Genomic DNA, 26,710 nt, shown 5'->3' with positions numbered 1-26,710 from the left:
GCAATGGTTGCCTCTGCCCTGGTCAAAGGCAGGGCCAGGGCCCAACTCAGCTCTGTTCCCTTTTTAGTGTGCACACTCTCATTTGCAATGGCTGCCTCTGTCTTAATTGGGAGCAGCACCAGAACAAGAGGGACTGGAGCAGGAGCCCAGTGAGAGCTGCATGACATGCTGTCGGGAGTACTGGCAAGCAAGCCAGATCATTGGGCAGTTTTCATTTGGCTGTCTCCATGTTGTGAATGGGATTAAGCAAAGTCTGTGTATGCACTCTTGAAGAGCAGAGTCTCAATTTCTTACAGCCCTCTGGTAAACCTCACTGATTTTCAAACTAGCTTAAGGAGGCTGTCAGACTGCAAGGCTGGCATTCCTATTATGTGAATAGGAATTGAACACCTCACTACCATGAGAGCATCCCCAAGGCTGTGATATCTCCCTCTCTCCTGGGTTCCCAGCTAACAATGTGATTCCAGACTAGATCACTTCTCTTTTCTTCCTATCAGACTCTGTGTGGATCTTTCTTTATAGCTTAGTTGTAGAACAGATGTTCTGCTAGTCTTCAGGTCAATTTCTGAGAGTTGTTCTCTATGTAGTTGTAGCTTTGATGTGTTTGTGAGGGAAGATGAGCTCAGTGTCATTCAATTCCACCATCTGGATCCCACCTTCCTCAGCCATTGTCACTGATGGAATCATGAGCTATTTCCAGGCTTTGGCTATTATAAATAAAGCTGCTAAAAATATTTTTATACAAATGTTTTTGTGACTATGTGTTTCACTTCTCTTGGATAAACACAGGATTGAAATACTGTGTCAAAATACAAATATGTGCTTAGTTTCATAAAAGATTGCCAGAATTTTTCCAATGTCGTTGTACAGTATTACACACCAAATAAAAATGCACAAGAGTTACAAGTGCTTAATATTCACCCCCAAATTTAGTTAGGTCATTCTTTTTCATTTGAATTACTCTGATCAGGTGTGTAGATATCTTTGTGCAATTTTAATAGACATTTTCCTAACAAGCAATACTGAGCAGTTTTCATGTGCTTGTTGGTCATTAGTATCTCTCCTTTTGTCAAATGGCTGTTGAAATATTTTGCTCATATTTAGTAATTTTCTTTTGTCTGTTAATTGCTGAGTTATAAGAGTTTTTAAAACTATTGTATATAGCAGTCTTTCATCAGACACATGTTTGTAAAAGTTTCTTCCCTGTCTCTGGATTACCTATTAATTTTTAAAATATCTTTTGATGGCCGAAATTTTACTTTACACAAAGTCTGATATATTTTTTTCTTCTATGGTTATTGCTTTCTTAGTTTTGTCCATAAAACTTTTGCTAAATCCACATTACAAGGGTATTACACCATGCTTATTATTTTTAGAGTTTTATAGATTCAGTTAACATGTTTTAGTTCATGATATAGCTTGAGTTAAGTTTTGTGTATGGTACTAGATAGTGTTTGAAGTTAATTATTTCCATATGGCTATCCACTTTCTCTGGATCATTTACTGAAAACATTCCTATGCCTTTTGGATATTGGATATCTGTTTCAGATATTGAAGATATTCCTATCTCTTTGGATCCCTTTTGGACTTCAGGAGCACCTTTGTCAAAACTTGACTTACCATCAACATGTGATTGTACTTCTGGACTTTCTCCTCTTTAATCTGTTTATCAGTTGTAGACTAGTACCTCATTTATCACTGTAGCTTCCTAGTAAGTCTGCTGCTGCTGCTGCTAAGTCACTTCAGTCATGTCCGACTCTGTGTGACCCCATAGACAGCAGCCACCAGGCTCCCCCGTCCCTGGGGAGATTGGCTAATGTACATCCTCCAATCTTGTTCTTTTCCAAGGTTGCTTTGGATATTGTAGGTCATTTGTGCTTCCATATAAATATTAGAATCAATTTCTATAGAAGTGTCTGCTGGGATTGTGTTTGGGACTGCCCTAAATCTATAAATCAATGCGGAGTGAACTGATGCCTTAACAATTTTGTTAAGTTTTGTTTATTTTTGAACTTTAGGCCTTTTAAGTATTATCATTTCTTTACAGCAAAGAGCTTATAGCTCCAATACAACATTCAATAGAAATGGTATGATTGGACATCTTGCCTTTGTTTTTTCAGCTCCTAGGGGCAAAGCACTCAATATTCTAGCATTAAATAGCTTTTTCATATGCCCTTTATCAGGCTAAGAAAGTTCTCACTATCCCTTGTATATTGAGAGTTATCACAGATGATTGATGACTTTTGTCAAATGCTTGTTTGTAAACACCCTCTTCCAACAACACAAGAGAAGACTCTACACATGGACATCACCGGATGGTCAATACTAAAATCAGATTGATTATATTCTTTGCAACAAAGATGGAGAACCTCTATACAGTCAGCAAAAACAAGACCGGGAGTTGACTGTGGCTCAGACCATGAACTCCTATTGCCAATTCCAGACTTAAATTGAAGAAAGTAGGGAAAACCACTAGACCATTCAGGTATGACTTAAATCATATCATTTACAACTATACCGTGGAAGTGACAAATAGATTCAAGGGATTAGATCTGATAGACAAAGTGTCTGAAGAACTATGGACGGAGGTTTGTGAATTTGTACAGGAGGCAGGGATCAAGACCATCCTCAAGAAAAAGAAATGCAAAAAAGGCAAAATGGTTGTCTGAGGAGGCCTTACATAGCTGAGAAAAGAAGACAAGCAAAAGGCAAGGAGAAAAGGAAAGATATACCCATTTGAATGCAGAGTTCTGAAGAATAACAAGTAGAGATAAGAAAGACTTCCTCAGTGATCAATGCAAAGAAATAGAGGAAAACGACACAATGGAAAAGACTAGAGATCTCTTCAAGAAAATTAGAGATACCAAGGAAACATTTCATGCAAAGATGGGCACCATAAAGGACAGAAATACTATGGACCTAACAGAAGCTGAAGATATTAAGAAGAGGTGGCAGGAATACACAGAAGAACTATACAAAAAGATCTTCATGACCCAGACAATCATGATGGTGTGATAACTCACCTAGAGACAGACATTCTGGAATGTGAAGTCAAGTGGGCCTTAGGAAGCATGACTACGAGCAAAGCTAGTGGAGGTGATGGAATTCCAGTTGAGCTAAATCAAATCCTAAAAGATTATGCTGTGAAAGTGTTGCACTCAGTATGCCAGCAAATTTGGAAAACTCAGCAGTGGCCACAGGACTGGAAAAGGTCAGTTTTCATTCCAATCCCAAAGAAAGGCAATGCCAAAGAACGCTCAAACTCAGCACAATTGCACACATCTCACACACTAGCAAAGTAATGCTCAAAATTCTCCAAGCCAGGCTTCAACAGTATGTGAATCATTAAATTCCAGATGTTCAAGTTGGATTTAGAAAAGGCAGAGGAACCGGATATCAAATTGCCAACATCCACTGGGTCATCAGAAAAGCATAAGAGTTCCAGAAAAACATCTATTTCTGCTTTATTGACTATGCCAAAGCCTTTGACTGTGTGAATCACACCAAACTGTGGAAAATTCTTCAAGAGATGGGAATACCAGACCACCTGACCTGACTCCTGAGAAATCTATATGCAATAAGCAACAGTTAGAACAGTACATGGAACAACAGACTAGTTCTAAATCAGGCATGGAGTAAGTCAAGGCTGTATATTGTCACCATGCTTATATAACTTATATGCAGAGTACATCATGCAAAATGCCGGGCTGGATGAAGCACATACTTAAATCAAGATTGCTGGGAGAAATATCAATAACCTCAGATATGCAGATGACACCATACTTATGGCAGAAAGTGAAAAGGAACTAAAAAGCTTCTTGATAAAAGTGATAGAGGAGAGTGAAAAAGCTGGCTTAATACTCAACATTCAGAAAACTAAGATCATGGCGTCTGGTCCCATCACCTCATGGGAAATAGATGGGAAACAATGGAAACAGTGACAGACTTTATTTTTCTGGGCTCCAAAATCACTGCAGATGGTGACTGCAGCCATGAAATTAAAAGATGCTTGCTCCTTGGAAGAAAAGTTATGACCAACCTAGACAGCGTAATAAAAAGCAGAGACATTACTTTGCCCACAAATCTTCATCTATTCAAAGCTATGGTTTTACCAGTAGTCATGCATGGATGTGAGAGTTGGACTATAAAGAAAGCTGAGTGCCAAAGCATTGATACTTCTGAACTGTGGTGTTGGAGAAGACTCTTTAGAGTCCCTTGGACTGCAAGGAGATCCAACCAGTGAATCCTAAAGGAAATCAGTCCTGAATGTTCATTGGAAGGACTGATACTGAAGCTGAAACCCCAATATTTTGGCCACCTGATGCGAAGGACTGACTCATTGGAAAAGCCCTGATGCTGGGAAAGATTGATGTCAGGAAGAGAAGGGGAGGACAGAGGATGAGATTTTGGATGGCATCACTGACTCGATGGACATGAGTTTGAGTAGGCTCTGGGATTTGGTGATAGGGAAGCCTGGTGCACTGCAGTCCATGGAGTCGCAAAGAGTCAGACGTGACTGAGTGACTGAACTGAATCTATTTGAAATAATTATATTGGGTTTCTTTTATTCTGTTAATACAGTGAATTACATTGATGTCTTATGCATTTTAAACCAGTCTTGCATACTTAAGGTAAACTCACTTTATCAAGATTTATTATTCTAGTAGCTCAGCTGGTAAAGAATCCATCTGCAATGAGTGAGACCTGGGTTTGATCCCTGGATTGGGAAGATCCTCTGGAGAAGGGAACAGCTACCAACTCCAGTATTCTGACCTGGAGAATTCCATGGACTCTATAGTCCATGGGGTCACAAAGGGTTGGACACAACTAAGTGACTTTCTTTTTTTTTTGCCTTCTACACCGTCCGCGGCCGCCTGGCCCGCGACTCCAGGGCCTCGCGGGGGACGCCGGGCCCGGGGCGGCCAGCGGGCGGGGACACGGGGCGCCGGCGAGCTGGCGGCGGGCGGGCGGCCCCATCTTCCGGCGCGAGCGCCCCTGAGTGACTTTCACTCAGTCACTCAAATCATACATATTGCTGGATCAACTTTGCCAATATCTTGTTAAAAATCTTTTGTGTTTTATGAGAAATTCTGGTATAGAGTGTTATTTTTTGGTAATATTTTTGTCAGATTTCATTTTAAGAGTTATGCTGGCTTCATAAAACCAGTTGTAAAGACTGTCTTCCCCCTATATTCTCTCATAGTTTCTGAAATATAAGTGTTATTTCTTTCTCATATGTTTTATAGGATTCATCAGGGAACGCAGAAATTTGTTTGTGGAAACGATTTTGATAACAAATTCAATTTTTATATTAGATACAGGACTATATATATCTTCTGCTGTAGCTTGTATCAGTTTTGATAAGTAGTATTTCCAAGATATTTGTCAACTTTTCTTACTTATTGCCATCCCTGATCATCATAATTTATTTTTCCTTTCCTTTTCTTTTTGGTAAGTTTAACTAGGTTTATTAATTTATGATGTTTTCCATTGACATTTATACTTCACCAAGTTCTGGTCTTATATTGATATTTTTCTTTATGTAGATTTGAGTAATTTTTTTAACTTCCTTGCTGCTGCTGTTGCTGCTGCTAAGTCGCTTCAGTCGTGTCCGACTCTGTGCGACCGCATAGATGGCAGCCCACCAGCTCCCCCGTCCCTGGGATTCTCCAGGCAAGAACACTGCAGTGGGTTGCCATTTCCTTCTCCAATGCATGAAAGTGAAAAGTGAAAGTGAAGTTGCTTAGTTGTGTCCGACTCTTAGCGACCTCATGGACTGCAGCCTATCAGGCCCCTCCATCCATGGGATTTTCCAGGCAAGAGTACTGGAGTGGGTTGCCATTGCCTTCTCCGAACTTCCTTAGATGAAATCTTAAATGCTTCACTTTAAGTAATTTTCTACTATAAATAATTTAAGGTATAAAACTTCCTATAAGAACTAATGCATCACACAAATTTTGATATATTGTGTTTTTATTGTCATTCACTATTTTCCTTTTGACCAATATTTCTTCTATACATTATTCAAAATGTATTGTTTAATTTTCACATATATGTCAGTTTAAAAATATTTCATTATGATTTAATCATATGATGCTCAGAGGGTAACTCTATATGATATCAGTTCTTCCAAATTTATTGAGGATTGTTTTATGGTATATTGTTTATCTTGTACCAAGTAAAATTGGAAAGAACATGTATTCTGTAGCTCTCCTGTGTGGTTAAATATGAATAACAATTAGGCTAAGTTGTTTAATAGTGTTATTCATCTTTTAAGTCTTCATTATGTATGTCTGTGCATGCGTGTGTGCTCAGTCATGTCTGACTCTTTGTGTTCAAATCTTTGTGACCCCACGGACTGTAATCCAGTCTCCTCTGTCCACAGAATTTTCCAGATAAGAACACTGGAGTAGGTTGCCATTTCCTATTCCAGAGGATCTTCCCAACCTAGGGATTGAACTCACCTCTCTTGTGTCTCCTGTATTGGCAGATGGATTCGTTACCACTGCACGACCTGGGAAGCTCCTTTGTATGTATGTATTATTCTCATTGTTCTATCAACTGCTGAGAGATAGGTTTTATAACTTTCAGTTATTATTGGGGAATTTCCCATTTCTTTTTAAAATTATTTATTTCTTAAAAATATTTGTTTGTTTGGCTGCACTGGGTTCATTGCTTTGCACAGGCTTTCTCTTGTTGCAGTGCAAGGGCTTCACATTGTGGTGATTTCTCTTTTTGCAGAGCACAGGCTCTAAGTGTGCGGGCTTCAGTAGTTATGGCTTGTGGGCTCGAGAGCATGGGCTCAGTAGTTGTGGCACACAGGACCAGTTGCTCCACAGCATGTGAAATTTTCCCAGACCAGACATTAAAACTATGGCCTTGCATTGGCAGGTGGATTCTTCCTTGTGCCACTAGGGAATTCTGTCAAGCTCTTCTTTTACTTCGTAAATTTTGAAGCTATGTGTTTGGAGTATTGAAGATTGTTACAGCTTTTGTATATTTATCATTTCAGTTCAGTCACTCAGTCGTGTCTACCTCATTGTGACTCCATGGACTGCAGCAAGCCAGGCCTCAATGTCCATCACCAACTCCCAGAGCTTATTCAAACTCATATCCATCGAGTTGGTGATGCCATCCAACCATCTCATCCTCTGTTGTCCCCTTCTCCTCCTGCCTTCAATCTTTCCCAGCATCAGGGTCTTTTCTATGAGTCAGTTCTTCACATCAGGTGGCCAAAATATTGGAGTTTCAGCTTCAGAATCAGTCCATCCAATGAATATTCAGGACTGATTTCTTTTAGGATTGAGTAGTTGGATCTCCTTGCAGTCCAAGGGACTCTCAAGAGTCTTCTCCAATACCACAGTTCAAAAGCCTCAATTCTTTGGCACTCAGCGTTTTTTATGATTCAAATCTTACATCCATACATGACTACTGGAAAAACCATAACTTTAACTAGATGGACCTTTGTCAGTAAAGTAATGTCTCTGCTTTTCATTATGCCATCCAAGTTGGTCATAGTTTTTCTTCCAAGAAGCAAGCATCTTTTAATTTCATGGTTGCAGTCACCATCTGCAGTGATTTTGGTCAAAATCACCAAAAGAATAAAGTTTCTCACTGTTTCCACTGTTATCCCAACTATTTGCCATAAAGTGATGGGACTGATGCCATGATCTTAGTTTTTTGAATGTTGAGTATTAAGCCAGCTTTTTCACTCTCCTCTTTCATCCTCATCAAGAGGCTCTTTAGTTCCTCTTCACTTTCTGCCATAAGGGTACTGTCATTTGCATATCTGAGGTTATTTTATTGATATTTTTCCCTGCAATCTTGATTCCAGCTTGTGTTCATCCAGCCCAGCATTTTGCATGATGTACTCTGCATATAAGTTAAATAAGCAAGGTGACAATATACAGCCTTGTTATACTCCTTTCCCAACTTGGAATCAGTCTGTTGTTCCATGTCCAGTTCTAACTGTTGCTTCTTGACCTGCATACAGATTTCTCAGGAGGCATGTCAGGTGGTCTGGTATTCCCATCTCTTTAAGAATTTTCCACAGTTTGTTGTGATCTGCATAGTCAAAGGCTTTAGTGTAGTCAGTGAAGCAGAAACAGATGTTTTTCTGAACTCTCTTGCTTTTTTGATGATCCAACAGGTGTTGGCAATTTGATCTCTGGTTCCTCTGCCTTTTCTAAATCCAGCTTGAACATCTGGAAGTTCACAGTTCACATACTGTTGAAGCCTGGCTTGGAGAATTTTGAGCATTCTTTGCTTGAGTGTGATATGAAGTATATTTATATTTATCTTTATTCAAAATAAAGTGGTTATTATATTATTATGGTGTCCTTATTTGCGTTCAACCATATTTTTTCTTGAAGACTATCATACCCAATACTGATATTGCCATTTCAGCTTTGTTATGGTGTTTCCTTCATATATTTTTCCATCCATTAATTCAAGTATTTCTATACCTTTATTTTAAAGTGCAATGCCTGTATGTAGCATTTTTTCCCCCTTAATCCATACTGCAAATGTCTGGCTTTTAATTAATCTAATGGGTGTTTAGCTCTAATTATTTACATAATTTTTAGTGGTTTTTCTGGTTTACGGTTCATGTCCTTAACTTTTCATTCTAATAGAGTTAGCATTATACTATTTCATATTAATGTACAAACATTGAACACATTTGGGTCTATTTAGTCTGTTCCCATCTCTGTGCTCTATTTGGCACATGTAGTATATCTTTATATGTTATAAATCCAATTAGGGCTATAATCTTTGCTTGATCATTCATAAGTATAAGAGAATTAAGGGAAAATTTTCATTTTCTTTTACCTTAAAATAGCCTACTGCCATGTTTATTTTTAAGCATATTTTAACTTGATGTAAAACTGTAGGACAACAGTTTCTCTTTCACTATTAAGTTTTGGGAATTCTTTATATATTCTAGATAGTTGTCTATTTTGGGGTTTCTAATCAGCACATTTTTTCTCCCAGTCTGTCTTTTCACAGGGTCTTTTGCAGAGCAAAAATGTTTAGTTTTGATGAAGTCCATTTTATCAATTTTTCCTTCCATGGATTGGATTATTATTGCCAAGTGTAAGAGTTATTTGCCTAGTCCTAGATCTGAAGACTTTTCTCCTATTCTTTAATACAATTTTAATAGTTTTAAGTTTTATATTTCAATATCTGATGCATTTTGAGTAAATTTTTTTATGTGAAGTATGAGATTTAGGTTGAGGTTTATATTTTTGCCTGTGGATTTCCAACTGCTCCAGCACCATTTATTGAAAAAGTTATTTCTCCAATGAATTATTTTTCCACATTTGTAAAATATCAGTTCAACAAATCTGTGTGAATCTGCTTTTGGGCTCTGTATTCTATTCCACTGATCTACGGGACTAGACCTCCACCAATAGCATGTGGCCCTCATTACTGTAGCTCTCTTTGGGCCTTAATGTTCAGTATGAGGATTCCTACCTCTTTGTTCTTTTTCATGATTATTTTAGCTGTTCTAGGGCTAGTTGTATGTTTATATTTTGTAGACCTGAAATAAACAGTTCAACAGATATTTCTCCAGCAAAGATGAGTTTATTTGAGATTAGCAGAGAATTGTAGTTTGGGTCTGCGTCTATGGCCAGTGTCTGCATGGCAAGGGAAGGAGAATGCTTTTCAGAGGGAAAGGGAAGTTGGGAGGGCTGTAGTAAACACAATGTGTTCAGTCACTCAGTCATTTCTGACTCTTTGCAGCCCTGTGGACTGTAGCCTGCCAGGCTCCTCTGTCCATGGGATTTTCCAGGCAGGAATACTAGAAAGGGTTGCTATTTCCTTTTCCAGGGGACCTTCCTGACCCAGGGATTGAACCAGCATCTCCTGTGTCTCCTGAATTGGCAGGCGGATTCTTTACCACTGCGCCACCTGGGAAGCCTCAGTAAATAAAGAGTCTATGGCTTTTCATTGGATGAGTCCTTCTTCCTCCAGAAAGAAGGAGGAGAATTTCCCTCCAGTAAGACTTGCTGTTGTCACAGGGAATGAGAGCCTCTTCTTCTAATCTCCTAATCCTATTTAGTTGAAAGTTTCTGTTTATTAATTTTTTTGCAATATGAACTTTAGAATAAGCTTATCTATATTTGCACAAATTTTTCTTTTTCTTTTTTCTTTAACTCAATAGAAATTACATTAAACCTATAAACCAATTTGGAGAGAATTGTTTTTTATGTTTAATCTTCCAATACATGATGAAAACAGTGAATCTTTCCATTTGTTTACATCTTTGATTTCTTTCAGCAGAATTTTGTAACTCAGCATATAGATCCTGTACATGTTTGTTAGGGTTATGAATAAAGTAGGAGAAATCATTCTACTTAGAACTAAGGCCTGTTAAAGATTACCTAAGTCTTTCTTTTTTTTTTTTTGATGTTAACAATAAATGATATTACATTTCTAATTTTGATTTTCTACATGCTCATTGCTATTGATTTATATGTCTTGATCTATATCATGTGACCTTGCTGAACTCACTCATTAATTATAGTTTTATTTATTTAATATGTAGATTTCTTGTGATTTTCCACCTGTCAGTTTTTTGCACGTGTGAATTTATATCCTTCATCAAACTTGGGAAGTTTTCAGCCATTAGTTTTTGAAAACTCTTTCAGCCCCTCTCTATCTACTCTGATGACACAAAGGTCAGATTATTTGTTATTATTGTCTTTGTAGCTTTGTTTATTTTCTTTTTTTCAGTCTAGTTTCTTTTTTTGTTCAGGTTAGATCAATTATATAGAGTTCACTGATTCTATCCTCTGTCATCTCCACTCTATTACTGGGCCTGTCTGTGCTGTGCTGTGCTAAGTTGCTTCAGTCACGTCTGACTCTTTGGGACCCCATGGACTGTAGCCCTCCAAGGCATCTCTGTCCATGGGACTGAAAGAGTTAAAGCTTAGGCAGGCAATCCAAGGCCCTTTAGGGAGGAGGTGAACATTCTCCCTCATGCTTTCCTTAAGCCCTGTGCAACAATGTATCTTGCCCAAGAACTGGCCTTTCTTTAGGTCTGAAAGGAATGATCACACAGCACAAGGTCTTACTCAAGGAAATACTTTTCTTAGGTTCTATATTAATGATTATAATTGTAACAAATCTTGCCTGGGAACCTGTTTCTGAAGACTTGTACCCCTGAACTACACAGCAACAGTAGATCTCGCCCAGAGAGGTTGCCCAGAACACATTCTCCGTGACTAATCTTATGCCAAAATTATCTCAGGATGCATGCCTTGGGAAAGGGTCTGGTGGAACTCTTAACAACCTTGAGGTATTCTTTTTATTTATTCTCAGCAGCTAGTTGAGAAGTATATAAGGCCCCCGCTTAAACTAGTGAGGCAGGTACCCTTTCTATCCCCTTCTGATGTCTATGTCAGAAGCTTTCTCTGTCCTGTCACTTTAAATAAAATTTTGCACACAAAGCTCTGAGTGACTGAGACCTTGTCTTTGGTCCTGGAGTTAAATCTTCTCCTTCGGAGACCATGAATCTGGAGGCACTGTTCACCATTCACTGTAAGCTATCAGGATTCTCCAGGCAAGAATACTGGAGGAGGTTGCCATTTCCTACTCCAGGGAGGCTGTCTAGCAAGTCTAGAAAGTTTTAAAAAATTGTTACTGTATTTTTCAGGTCTATAATTTCTGTTTTGTTCCTTTAAGTAACTTATTTTTCTATGATGAAATTTTTCATTTTTCATCTGTCTCGGATAATTTCTAATCTCTTGTGAAATCATTTTTATAATGATTGTTTTAAGATCTTTGTCAGATCACCCCAATACCTGACTCATCTTTGTATTGGTATCAGTTAATTTTTGATTCTAATTCAAGTTAATTTTCAATCCTCTGTATAATGGGTGATCTTTTAAATTGTATCCCAGGCATTTGGACTATATTTTAAGGATGCCCCCTGTCCTTTTAAAATTTTGTCTTAGCTTGCAGTCCTCTATTTATCTTTGGCCTAATTCTATGGTCTGTGGTTCCGATAACTAATTTTCAAAGCTGTCTTCTGCTTCTCTTAGCTTGTGACATGAGGCTGCCACTGGTCTCAGCTAATGCAATTTGAGGGAGCTGAAGGAGCTTCCCCAGGCTTAGTGACTTTGCACCTCTAGGGAAGGGATTCTCCAGTGTGTGGGACAAAGAACATCTCCTAGACTGGCATGATGCCATCTGCCAGTGCTGCCAGCAGAATGGTATTTCTGGGCTGGGGAGAAGAGTCATGTACCCTGTGGGGGAAAAGGGAACCTTGTGGACTAGGAAATTGTGGTGGGATTCCCCCAGCTAATGTCCCCTACTACACAGTATCTCTAGGAAAATGAGTTCAGTCTTAGCTCTGGCAGGGAGAAGAGCAGTTCCTCTGATTATTTAAAGCCTGTAAGGCTTCCAATCTGTCCCTTTGTTGGTTCAGCCAATTTTGCCTGCTGATGTAGGCAGGACTCCTGGTCAGCCAAGGAGAGGAGTTAGCCTATCCCTGACAGCTCATGGAGCTTGCAGTCGGTGTGCAAGACTGTCCAAGAGCCAGAGAGTATGATCAGTGCTCAGGGTGAATCTAGGTTTTGAAGGGCCAAAGTAGATAGGGTTTCTTCTTTAAAGAAAAAACAAAACAAAACAAAACAATAGTATTTAGGTATGAAAGTGAGTATTGCTTTACATATATTAAAGAAATTAAGTTTAACAAATCTAAAATTCAAAAAAACTGGTCATGCCACAGAAACCTTAAATTCAGAAAAATAAAATATTTTTATTAATTGAAAAAAACTCACAAGTCAAATTGCAATTGTTTATGAGACAGAAGGCTTCCCTGCTGGCTCAGACAGTAAAGAATCTGCCTGTAATGTGGGAGACTGGGTTCGATCCCTGAGTTAGGGAGATCCCTTGGAGGAGGAAAAGGTAACCCACTCCAGTGTTCTTGCCTGGAAAATATGGACAGAGGAGCCTGGCACGATACAGTCCATGGAGTTGCAAAGAGTTAGACATGACTGAGCAACAAATACTTTGAATGAGACAGCACTATAGAAAATGGTAAAGCAGGCTCAAATTATTTCAATTTGACCTGGCTGATTGTATAACTTTTCTGTTGCTGTGTAATTAACTACCATAAACTTAGTAGCTTACAAAAACATACATTTATTATCTAAAAATTTTTGTCAGGTGTCTGGGCACAGCTTACATGGGTCGCCTGTTCAGGGTCTTACAAGGTGTCAATTAAGGTGCTCTCTAGGCTGAATTATCATCTTGAGTCTTGAGTGGATGAATCTGATCCCAAGCTCTTTCAGTTTGTCGACATAGTTCACTTCTTTGCCGCTGTATGACTGAAATGTCTATTTTATTGTCTGGCTGTCAGCTGAAGGCTATCTGCAGTTTCTTGCCACCTGGACTTCTGCCTGGGGTTACTAAAAAATTTTTTAGTAACTTACTTCCTCAAAGTCATCAATAGAGAAAAAAATATCTCTCTAATCAGTTAACAGTGACATCTCATAACCTTTGCCATACTACTAACTGAATCAAGGAAGAGATATCCCATCTCATTTTCATATTTTATTATTTTAGAAGCAAGTCATACATTGCTTCTAAATGCCTACATTCAAGCTGGGATGAGTGCTGTCATAAATGGATGTAATTTCAATGTGCAGGAAATTATTCAGTAGGAAACAGTTTTAAGGGTAGAGATCAAGATGATGGAGTAGAAGGATTTGGAACTCACCTCTCTTTACAAACACATCAAAAATATATTTATATGTGGAACAATTCTCACACAAAAGCAACTGTGAACTGGTATAAGGCCTCTTATACAACCAAAGCTGCAAGAAAGATCCTCATGTAGCTGGGCAGGATAAAAAAGAAAAAGACTTTGGGATGGGATTGGAGCTCCTGAAAGGTGAAAAAGGAAAGGTGCCCTTGCCTTGAGAATCCCCTTCAGTGGCTGGGAAGTTCATTAGGACACATAGAGAGCTGAAGGGGCCTGGAATGTGCTTGCCTAACTATCTGGGCAGAGACAGACAGCAGCTGTTAGCTTCCACTTCCCTGCCTTTCCAGCCCAAAATGTGCCTGGGGCTGCGAGTATGTGAAGTGCCCAGGCACTGAAAGTAGGGCTTCAGCTGATGGACCCTTGGAAAGGACTCCATCTAGGCTGCATAGAGACAGCCTGAAGGGTGTGGAGTGTAGTCTGGGCTGCCAGTTAGTGCATTTAGGGTGGGTTGTGGGTATGCTGTACATGCCCCCAAACGAGCATATACACAGGTGTGAGTCAGCCATGAAAGCCCCATTTCCCCCTTGCCATGGTGGGGTGTGGCTTCAGAGGCTGCAAGCTTTGTGAGCTTGAGGACTGGGCAGAGTGATTATCAGTTCCCTCACAGCAGGGGTCATCCAGGGGCAGGTTCCACAGCAGCAGACAGTCAGCCTACACTTCAGGTGGTGGAAGGCAGCAGAGAATTGCATGTCCCTGGAGGACAGCCCCTGGGGAGGAGTATGGAGTGGTTCCTTTCCCAGCAGAGCACTCCAGTCCCACCTACATTATACCACAGCTTAGAGCTGGATCTGGGCCAGACATGCCCTAGGAGAGACTTACCAGAGAGGCAAGCCAGGTAATAGTCGTCAGTACAACCATTTTGATTCCTACAGACACGACACCCCTGCCCCCTGTGTCAGACTAACACAGGTCTGGGATGAACACAGTGAAGAAGGGGATGTGACCTTGGGCTGTTTCTGGGAAAAACTGAGGACAGCAGCACAGGTGACACATAGATTCACTGTGACCACACAAGCCTCTCTTGTTTGGCAACTCACCTTCTTAGCGACAGAGCACACACTTAACAGAAATAGAGCTTTACTGAACCCAATCTTCAGGGCTTCTACTCCAACAACTGGGGAACAGGCCTGCCCCTGACAGGGCTACCGTAGCCACAAAGCAAAGAGGAAACCCCACCCAACATCCGGTGCAGGCTCTGGTCACCACAATACCGATCACACCCACTATCAAGGGAATAATGGCCAGCACACTCTGAGGAAAAGTGTGGCAGGCGTCCACACGAGAAACAGCCCAGGCACCAAAAATATTGGAGTCACACAGTTTACACAGAAACTCTCCCACATAAAAACAACCCTCAAGAACACAGTGTTCTCCCAATACATACAGGCAGAGAAACCAGTAAAATGAAAAAGAAGAGGAACTACTCCCAGTTAAAAGAACTAGAAAAATCTCCTAAAAGAACAAATAATGAAACAGACCTGTCCTGTCTACTAGATCCTGTTCAAAAAGGAGGAAATAAAAATACTAAAGGAATTAAGAAAGATTATCAATAGAAACATAGATCATTGTGACAAGGAACTAAAATCTATAGAGAGGAACCCATTAAATTAGACAACTCAGTTGCCAAAATAAAAACTAAGCTAAAAGCGATGAGGAGCAAACTAAATAATGCAGAGGAATGCATAAGGGATGAGGAAAATAGAATAACGGAAATCACCCAATCAGACATCAGGCAGAAAGTCAAAACATTGTCTGACATAAATTGTAGCATACTTTCTTAGGTCAGTCTCCCCAAAGCAAAATAAACAAACAGGACCTAATCAAACTTCAAAGCTTTTGCACTGCAAAGGAAACCATATACAAAACAAAAAGACAATCTATGGGATGGGAAAAAATATTTGCAAATGTAACAAAGGGGTTGATATGAAAAATATACACAAAGCTCATAAAACTAAATAACAACAAAAAGCCCAACTCAATTAAAAAATGGGTGGATGACCTAAATAGACATTTCTCCAAAAAAGACCTCCTGTAGGCCAAAAGGCACACGAAAAGATGCCCAGCATCACTAATTAGTAGAGAAATGCAAATCAAAACTACAATACGGTATCACCTCACACAGGTCAGAATGACTACCATCAAAGTCTACAAATAATAAAAGTTGGAGAGTGTGTAGAAAAGGGAATATTCTTATATTGCTGGTAGAAATATAAACTGGTGCAGCTAGTATGGAGAACAGTATGAAATTTCCTTAAAAAACTAAAAATAGAGCTACTATATGGTCCAGCAGTCCCATTCCTGTGCACATTCCTGGAAAAAATGAAAACTCTAATTCAAAAAGACACATGCACCCCAGTGTTCATAGCAACACAATTTATAATAACCAGCACATGGAAGCAACGTAAGCATCCTTAAACAGATAAATGGATAAAGAAGATGTGGTATGCATATACAATAAAATAACACTCGGTCACAGACAAAAATGAAATACGGCAGCTACTTGCAGCAAAACAGATGGACCTAGAGATGATCAAACTGAGTGAAGTAAGTCAGACAAAGAGACACATATTGTGTATCATTTGTATGTGAAATCTAAGAAATAACATAAATGAATTGACTTACAAAACAGAAACAGACTCACAGACATAGAAAACAAACGTATTTTTACCAAAGATGAAAGGAAGATGGGAGAGAGGAATAATTTAGAAGTATGGGATTAACAGAAGCCACAACTATATATAAAATAGCTAAGGAACAAGGGCTTACTGAAAGACAAGGCACAATATCCAACATTTTGTTGTAATCTATATTGGAAAATAATCTGAAATATATGTATATAAGTAAATACATAAAACTCAATCACTTTCTTGTACATGTGAAACTAACACAATATAGTAAATCAAGTATATTTCATTTAAAAGGCAATTAGTCAGCACAATTAATTATATAATTATGTAATTTTAATGGTATGATAAGATTATAAAAACTGATGCTGTGAAAGTGCTGCACTCAACATGCCAGCAAATTTGGAAAACTCAGCAGTGGCCACAGGACTGGAAAAGGTCAGTTTTCATTCTGATCCAAAAGAAAGGCAATGCCAAAGAAAGTTCAAACTACTGCACAATTGTACTCATCTCACATGCTAGTAAAGTGATGCTTAAAATTCTCCAATCCAGGCTTCAGCAATATGTTAACTGTGAACTTCCAGATGTTCAATCTGGTTTTAGAAAAGGCAGAGGAACCAGAGATCATATTGCCAACATCTGCTGGATGATGGAAAAAGCAAGAGAGTTCCAGAAAAACATCTATTTCTGCTTTATTGACTATGCCAAGACTTTGACTGCATGGATCACAATAAACTGTGGAAAATTCTGAAAGAGATGGGAATACCAGACCACCTGATCTGCCTCTTGAGAAATCTGTATGCAGGTCAGGAAGCAACAGTTAGAACTGGACATGGAACAGACTGGTTCCAAATAGGAAAAGGTTCCAAATATGTCAAAACTGTATATTGTCACCCTGCTTATATAACTTATATGCAGAATACATCATGAGAAATGCTGGGCTGGAAGAAGCACAAGCTGGAATCAAGATTGCCAGGAGAAATATCAATAACCTCAGATACGCAGATGACACCACCCTTATAGCAGAAAGTGGAGAAGAAGTAAAGAGCCTCTTGATGAAAGTGAAAGAGGAGAGTGAAAAAGTTGGCTTAAAGCTCAACATTCAGAAAACTAACATCATGGCATCCGGTCCCATCACTTCATGGGAAGCAGATGGGGAAACAGTGGAGAAACAGTGTCAGACTTTATTTTTCTGGGCTCCAAAATCACTGCAGATGGTGACTGTAGCCATGAAATTAAAAGACGCTTGCTCCTTGGAAGGAAAGTTATGACCAACCTACAAAGCATATTAAAAAGCACAGACATTACTTTGTCAACAAAGGTCTGTCTAGTCAGGCTATGGTTTTTCCAGTGGTCATGTATGGATGTGAGAGTTGGACTATAAAGAATGCTGAGCACTGAAGAATTGATGCTTTTGAACTGTGGTGTTGGAGAAGACTCTTGAGAGTTCCTTGGACTTCAAGGAGATCCAACCAGTCCATTCTGAAGGAGATCAGTCCTGGGTGTTCATTGGAAGGACTGATGTTGAAGCTGAAACTCTAATACTTTGGCCACCTGATGTGAAGAGCTGACTCATTTGAAAAGACTCTGATGCTGGGAAAGATTGAGGGCAGGAGGAGAAGGGGATGACAGAGGATGAGATGGTTGGATGGCATCACCAACTCAATGGACATGGGTTTGCGTGGACTCCAGGAGTTGGTGATGGACAGAGAGGCCTGGCGTGCTGTGGTTCATGTGGTCGCAAAGAGTCGGACAGGACTGAGCGACTGAACTGAACTGAACTGTTAAGATTGTATATAAGATAATGAAGAATTACACTGTGGTCCATAAAATGGTTTAAGAGTATTGTAAGCTGTTGTCTGTTCTACTGGTTCACTTCTTTGAACCTTGTGTGATGGCATGGTATTTAGAAGTATCATCCTCAAGCACATGTATAAAAGAGAGAGAGATACACCCTACATGGAATGTGAATCAGAATGGTCTACTTTGTACAAGGTTTGGTAAAAGAAGAAGGAAGACTGCTAATTAAAAATAGGAGTGAAAATGATATTAAAAATCAAAGACAGAAAGAGACTCTGAACTCATGAGACCTAGCAGCAGAGTTTAGGGACGTTATAAAAGAGTTGTCCTTGAGCATGACCTCCTCTGCTCATTTTATCCACGCACTATGGACAACACAATAGTCCTGGACATTTTTAAATCCCCTGAACAAAGGGAAGTGATTTGGAAATCCTCTGAAAGATTGTGGGTATAAAAGGAATACCTCACATCTGTCTAAAGTGTCAATGAACATTAATTAACTAATATGGGGCCTTAGTTTTCTTATCTATAAAATAAATAATATAGAAAATACTATCTGTAAAACAAATGACCTGCCTCTTGAGAAATTTGTATGCAGGTCAGGAAGCAACAGTTAGAACTGGACATGGAACAACAGACTGGTTCCAAATAGGAAAAGGAGTTCATCAAGGCTGTATATTGTTACCCTGTTTATTTAACTTATATGCAGAGTACATCATGAGAAATGCTGGACTGGAAGAAGCACAAGCTGGAATCAAGATTGCTGGGAGAAATATCAATCATCTCAGATATGCAGATGACACCACCCTTATGGCAGAAAGTGAAGAGGAACTCAAAAGCCTCTTGATGAAAGTGAAAGTGGAGAGCGAAAAAGTTGGCTTAAAGCTCAACATTCAGAAAACGAAGATCATGGCATCTGGTCCCATCACTTCATGGGAAACAGATGGGGAAACAGTGGAAACAGTGTCAGACTTTATTTTTGGGGGCTCCAAAATCACTGCAGATGGTGACTGCAGGCATGAAATTAAAAGACGCTTACCCCTTGGAAAGAAATTTATGTCCAACCTAGATAGCGTATTCAAAAGCAGAGACATTACTTTGCCAACAAAGGTCCGTCTAGTCAAGGCTATGGTTTTTCCTGTGGTCATGTATGCATGTGAGAGTTGGACTGTGAAGAAGGCTGAGCGCCGAAGAATTGATGCTTTTGAACTGTGGTGTTGGAGAAGACTCTTGAGAGTCCCTTGGACTGCAAGGAGATCCAACCAGTCCATTCTGAAGGAGATCAGCCCTGGGATTTCTTTGGAAGGAATGATGCTAAAGCTGAAACTCCAGTACTTTGGCCACCTCATGGGAAGAGTTGACTCATTGGAAAAGACTCGGATGCTGGGAGGGATTGGGGGCAGGAGGAGAAGGGGACGAGAGAGGATGAGATGGCTGGATGGCATCACTGACTTGATGGACGTGAGTCTCGGTGAACTCCGGGAGTTGGTGATGGACAGGGAGGCCTGGCATGCTGGGATTCATGGGATTGCAAAGAGTCGGACATGACTGAGCGACTGATCTGATCTGATTGAATACTAAACTTCCTTCTTTTATAAATTCTGTGGTTGTATAAATGCTCTCAAACACTCCTTACTGTACTCTGAAGGAAATCCATCACATATTTTGAGAGGTAAAACTTGAACTGAATCATGGATTCTCAACTTAGAATAAGTCTTTAACAAGTCTTTACAAAAACTAAAATTTGGAAAATATTATTGTAAAACTAATCTGGAGGATGTGTGGCTTATTAATATAAATATACACATTAATAATTATAGTTGTTATTTGAATTGACTATTAAAAATCAAAAATGTGTTTCAAATATACACCAGTATTGTAGGAGAACATCCATTTCCTCAGTGTAGAAAATGCTAGATTAGGTATATCCAATATTTAGAATTAGTAAAATTTTACTTCCTCATTATTTTTCTAAGAAATTTATCTCCCACTTAGAGTACTTATGCATCATCTGAAAGCCATAAAAATACTTCGAGTTGAGAACGAAGGGTGTAGTAATAATATAAATAGAATAATAGTAGTAAAATATGTTTATAACAACAATCTAAAAAGAGGGAATTCTTACCCTTACTAATCAAGGCTCACAGAGACTTCATTAAGGATTTTGTCTAAAAAGGATAGAGCTAGGAAATCAAACTCTGGTCATATTTGGATTTCTGAGGCAAAGATCACATACTTTTACATATTTTTATATCTGATAATGAGTGAATTTCATTATCTAGCATTTACTCATAATTCCCTAAGGATGGATGATACTGAAAGGCTATTAGAAGAGCAGTTTGGATAATAATCCCCAAAACATCAACTCCCACGTAACTCTGAGGCATGGATATGAACTTTTCATTATCTCAACGGAAAACAACTAGATCAGTTCCAGACGTGAAGGCCTGTGACCTGTACAGTAAGATAGGACAGTGTTAAAAAACAACACAGAAGTAAAAATGAATCAACCCATTAGTTAAACTGGCTTCACAGATCTGTTTGTTTGTTTTGTTTTGTTTTTTAAAGCCAGTGACCCTGTGGACTCATAGTTTCAGAAGCCTGGTATCCCAATTACCTGGTCATTTGGCAGAATTCCAAGTTTTGTTCTACAATTTGACCAAATTAGAAGCTCTACATTATTATATATCCTAAGACACTGTATCAATTAACAAAGAGTGCTGAGTCAGTCTTCTTTTAAGGAAGTGATTGCTTAAATAACACACAGCCACATTTTCAGTAAGATAAAAAAATGTAATAAAATAATTACTGGTACAGTTTTGTATTTCTATTGCTCCCAGTTTTACTCTTCAAATCCTATTTCCTTCTGACATTCTTAAAGAGTTCATCATAAAAATACCACAAATGATAAAACTGAGTCAGTCACCAGATATGAGTTTACAACAGAGGGAATAACAAAGGAATCTGTCCTGCTTTTACTTTATCTCCTACATGTTTTCCTGCTTTTTACTTTACGCACAGCTTAGAAAAACTTATTTACAAAAAACAAGCTTCACTACTGTTTTGATTTGCCTTCTTCTTCTTTAAATTATTTACTATTATTGTGCAACTGATACTAAAAATTTGATATCACATAGCTTAAAATACTTCACAATTACACTTAGATCTCTTTAAAGTAAATGGCTTACACTTAAATATTAAAAATTATTACACTTAAATTTAAAAAATTATTACACGTATTTACTATTATTGTACAACTGATACTAAATTTTGATATCACATAGCTTAAAATACTTTACAATTACACTTAGATCTCAGTAAAGTAAATGGCAAACACACATACACAGAAGCAAGAAGAGATTTGTTTGCTTATTTTTTAGCAGAGCTTTCCCTGGAAGTTAGTGACATAAAGAATATCCAAGAAATCATCTTGCCCTAAATGATAGTAATCATATGGATTACTTGTTAGATAAGAGAAGAATAACTAGTTGTTTTTTTTTAAAAAAAAAAGAATGTTTAGCAAGAAAAATTCTATGGCTATGAAATAAAAAACATATTCCTTTGGAGTACTTGGCATTAGAAATGTTACATGAATGTTAAACTTTCTAAGTATTTATATGATTTTATTTGGTAAAATTTTATCTTTTCAACTATAGAGTAAATGATATACAGAGTAAAAGATAATAGATTCGAGGTATTAGATATGATAGAGTGCCTGAAGAACTATGGATGGAGGTTTGTGAAATTGTACAAGATGCAGTGATCAAGAGCATACCCAAGGGAAAAAAAATGCAAAAAAGGCAAAATGGTTGTCTGAGGAAGCCTTACAAATAGCTGAGAAAAGAAGAAAAGCTGAAGGCAAAGAAGAAAAGGAGATATGCTGATCTGAATGCAGAATTCCAAAGAATAGCAAGGAGAGATAAGAAAGTCTTTCTTAGTGATCAGTGCAAAGAAATAGAGGAAAACAACAGAATGGGAAAGACTAGAAATCGCTTCAAGAAAATTAGAGATACAGAGAGAATATTTCATGCAAAGATGGGCACAATCAAGGACAGAAATGCTATGGACTAACAGAAGCAGAAGATATTACGAAGAGGTGGCAAGAATATACAGAACTATACAAAAAAATCTTCATGATCCAGATAACCACGATGGTGTGATCACTCACCTAGAGCCAGACATCCTGAAATGTGAAGTCAAGTGGGCCTTAGGAAGCATCACTACGAACAAAGCTAGTGGAGGTGATGGAATTCCAGTGGAGCTATTTCAAATCCTGAAAGATGATGCTGTAAAAGTATTGCACTCAGTATGCCAGCAAATTTGGAAAACTCATCAGTGGCCACAGGACTGGAAAAGGTCAGTTTTCATTGCAATCCCAAAGAAAGGTAATGCCAAAGAATGCTCAAACTCCCACACAATTGCACCCATATCACATGCTAGCATAGTAATGCTCAAAATTCTTCAAGCCAGGCTTCAACAGTATGTGAGCCATGAACTTCCAGATGTTCAAGCTGGATTTAGAAAAGCCAGAGGAAGTAGAGATCAAATTGCCAACATCCACTGGATCATTGAAAAAACAAGAGAGTTCCAGAAAAACATCTACTTCTGCTTCATTGACTATGCCAAAGTCTTTGATTGTGTGGATCACAACAAACTCAGGAAAATTCTGAAAGAGATGGGAACACCAGACCACCTGACCTGTCTCCTGAGAAATCTTTATGCAGGTCAAGAAGGAACAGTTAGAACTGGACATGGAACAACAGACTGGCTCAAATCAGGAAAGGAGAAAGTCAAGGCTGTATATTGTCACCCTGCTTATTTAACTTATATGCAGAGTACATCATGAGAAATGCTGAAGCACAAGCTGGAATCAAGACTGCCAGGAAAAATATCAATAACCTCAGATATGCAGATGACACCACCTTATGGCAGAAAGCGAACAAGAACTAACAAGCCTCTTGAAAGTGAAAGAAGAGAGTGAAAAAGTTGGCTTAATATTCAACATTCTGAAAACTAAGATCATGGCATCTGGTCCCATCACTTCATGGCAAATAGATGGGGAAACAATGGAAACACTGACAGACTTTATTTCTTGGGCTCCAAAATCACTGCTTTTGAACTGTGGTGTTGGAGAAGACTCTTGAGAGCCCCTTGGATTGCAAGGAGATCATACCACTCAATCCTAAAGGAAATCAGTCCTGAATATTCATTGGAAGGACTGATACTGAAGCTGAAACTCCAATACTTTGGCCACCTGATGTGAAGAACAGACTCATTGGAAAAGACCCTGATGCTGGGAAAGATTGAAGACAGGAGGAGAATGGGGACGACAGAGGATGAAATGGTTGGATAACATTACAGACTTAATGGATGTGAGTGAGCAGGCTTCCAGGCTTTGGTGATGGACAGGGAGGCCTGGCGTGCTGCAGTCCATGGGGTTGCAAAGAGTGGGACATGACTGAGCAAGGGAACTGAACTGATACAGAGTAACACTTTCATATATCTTAGCAATGCAGAAGCAGCTGTTGTCCCAGCCCGTCTGTTCAGAGGCCCCAGGAGTAGAGTTCTCTCTGGAATACCAAGTGTCCCCCCTCATGCTCCCCGTGACATGAGACATGCGCAAGCTGGTGGTAGAGCCCACATATAGTTCTAAAGCCCCTTCCCTCTTGTGGAGTCTGTGTGGGGGCAGCTGCTTCATCTTCATGCTGCAAACAGAGTAAGTGCTCACGGAAGGTTGTATATTTAAGACCATTAGAATATATATTTTATGCTCCATCTCCCAGGGCTTCAGAGTTCCAATCCTGGCCACATGTGTTGGCTAAGTGGTGTTCCTCAGGACTTGGGATCATATTGGGAAGCATCAATAAGTTAATCTTGTGATTAGGATACTGTCTAACATTGCATGAGAGAAATTAACCTTGAATATAATACAACTGGGCTTCCCAGTGGTAAAGAAGCTCCCTGCAATGCAGGAGACATAGGTTCAATTCCTGGGTCAGGAAGATCCCCAGGAGCAGGAAGAGGCAATCCACTCCAGTATTCTTGCCTGGGAAATCCCATGGACAGAGGAGCCTGGTGGGCTACAATCCATGGGATCCCAAGAGTTGGATGCAACTTAGCAACTAAACAACAACTATATATATATACACACATACCCAGATAGAGAATGAGAATGACTTATTAAATTTTCAAAATTATTTCCCTAACAAATGTTCAATTTTGTTCACTAAGATAATAGCTCTCAAGTGTCATCCCCAGGCTAACAGGATTATACCAGCAATACTTAGAAATGCAAAACCTCAGTTGCTGTTTAGTCCCTTAGTAGGGTCCAACTCTTTGCAACCCCATGGACTGTTGCCCACCAGGCTCCTGTGTCCATGGGATTTCCCAGGCAAAAATACTGTGCTAGGTGGTCATTTCCTTCTTCAGTGGATCTTCCTGTCCCAGGGATTGAACCTGTGTCTCCTACATTGCAGGTAGATTCTTTACCCACTGAGCCATTAGGGAGGCTCTACCCTAAACCTACTGCATGAGGAACTGAACTCATCTACTGAACCCATCTCAGGCCCAGAAATCTACTTTAACAAACCCTCCAGTGATTTTGATGTACAATTTAGTTTGAGAATCTCTAAGAAATCCTTAGCTTAAGGGTTAGTTGTAGGGAATACATTTGTTCTATTTCTGTTGATCCAAAATCAAACTAGAAACAATATTTAAAGTATTTTTAAAAAGATATAACAATTAAATACTTAAAAAAAAAAAAACAGCTATGGCAGGTGTCATTGAAATCTCAGATTTCAAGTTAACAACAGAGCTTCCCTTTAAAAAGGAAAAGTTAGTAACAAAATAATAGCTACCACCTGTGTAGTGTTTACTGTGGCTGTGAAGAAGGCATTGTCCTCAGCACTTTGTATATAAGAAACCATTTAATCCTCAAACTGGGCTTCCCAGTTGGTTCAGTGGGTAAAGAATCCACCTGCATGCAGGAGACACAGGAGACTTGGGTTTGATCCCTGGGTCAGAAAGATCCTCTGGGGGAAGGCATGGCAACCCACCCCAGTATTCTTGCCTTGAGAATCCCATGGACAGAGGAACTTGATGGATTATAGTCCAACAAAGTGTCGGACACAACTGAAGCTGCTAAGCACGCAATCCTCAAATCAACTCATGTAGGTAGGTAGTATAATTTTTTCCCAGTTTACAGATGGGAAAACTAGGGCATAGAGAGGTTAATATGATTTGCCTGAAGCATGGATCTAAGGGGAAAGTGAAGTACAGAGGAAAGAAGGGTAGAAATGGGATGTTAACTCTAACTGGATATTTATTTCCATAGTCCTTATTTTAATCATAAGGAAATACTGCTGCTTATGATAAACTGTTTTAAGTACTAATTTTTATTAATAACCCATTTACTATTTAAAAGTAGTGCATAGGTATGTAAATACTATTTGAAGATGGGTGCAAATGGAGTCTTTTTGTCTTAGTCAGGCCAGTCCACATGTTAGGATCATGTCAGCACTGTTTGCTTGTTTGTATTTTAATTTGAGCGACATTAAAGAGGCCTGCACCATCAGTTCCCCCACTTTCCTTCACTCTCTGATGTCTTAAACTTGCAGCAGAAAAGTTCTAGATTAAGAGAACAAAAGTTAAAACTGAATCATAAAAACAGAAGGTCACACACACTGAGTCAACTCCCAGACTCGAGTCAGTTTATACATAGAAAAGTCCCTGAATAAAGAGAGGTCAGGTCCCCTGGAGGAAGGACCCAGAAACATTACTAAAAATTTACACTACTAATATTTCCCCAAGCCATCCCTATGGGACCTATGGCCTTTTACTAGAGTAACTGTGCATTGAGGATAGGAAATAATGAGTCCCTCAGCCCATCCTGTTGTTATTTCCCCAGTTTAGAGTGCATAACAGGAAGAAATACTCAGTAGTTGACAGAATGCCCTCACTGGTTCCTTGACATGTGGAGTGAAGGGGATTATGGTGGAAAAGGCCAAGGAGAAGCCAACTAGGGCCACTTTTACACAGCAAAATAGTAAACCAAAATCAATACTGTAACACCCAGAGATAGAGTAGAGATTAATGCCATCATCAAGGACTTGAAAGATGCAAACGTAGTGATTCCCACCACATCCCCATGCAACTTGTCTATCTGGCCTGTGCAGAAGACAAGTATCTTGGAGAATCACAGTGGGTTATTGTAGATGATCAGGTGGCGATTCCAAATGCAGTTGCTGTATCAGACATGGTTTCATTGCTTTGAGCAAATTAACACATCCCTTTGTACCTGGTATGCAGCTATTGATATGGCAAATACCTTTTTCTCCATCCCTGTCTCCAAGGTCCACCAGAAGTTGTTTGCTTTCAGCTGGCAAGACCAATAATAAACCTTCACTGTCCTACCTCACAGGGATGTAAACTCTGTAGTCCCATGTCATAGTTTACTTCACAGAGATCCTGATCACCTTTCTCTTCCACAAAATATCACACTGCTCTGTTGTAT

The 26,710-nt window shown here is 39.1% G+C and overlaps 1 protein-coding gene across 1 annotated transcript in view; it reads right to left on the bottom strand.

The window, feature by feature from the left end:
• Positions 1–26,710, bottom strand: part of PLSCR4 (phospholipid scramblase 4) — a 112,160-nt gene that overhangs the window by 84,923 nt on the left and 527 nt on the right. The gene's annotated exons all lie outside the window — the stretch shown is intronic.

This window comes from Bison bison, unplaced genomic scaffold (genome assembly GCF_000754665.1).
Source record: "Bison bison bison isolate TAMUID 2011002044 unplaced genomic scaffold, Bison_UMD1.0 scf7180017864384, whole genome shotgun sequence".
NCBI classification, from domain to species: Eukaryota; Metazoa; Chordata; class Mammalia; order Artiodactyla; family Bovidae; genus Bison; species Bison bison.
This window is presented reverse-complemented; position numbering and strand designations above follow the sequence as displayed.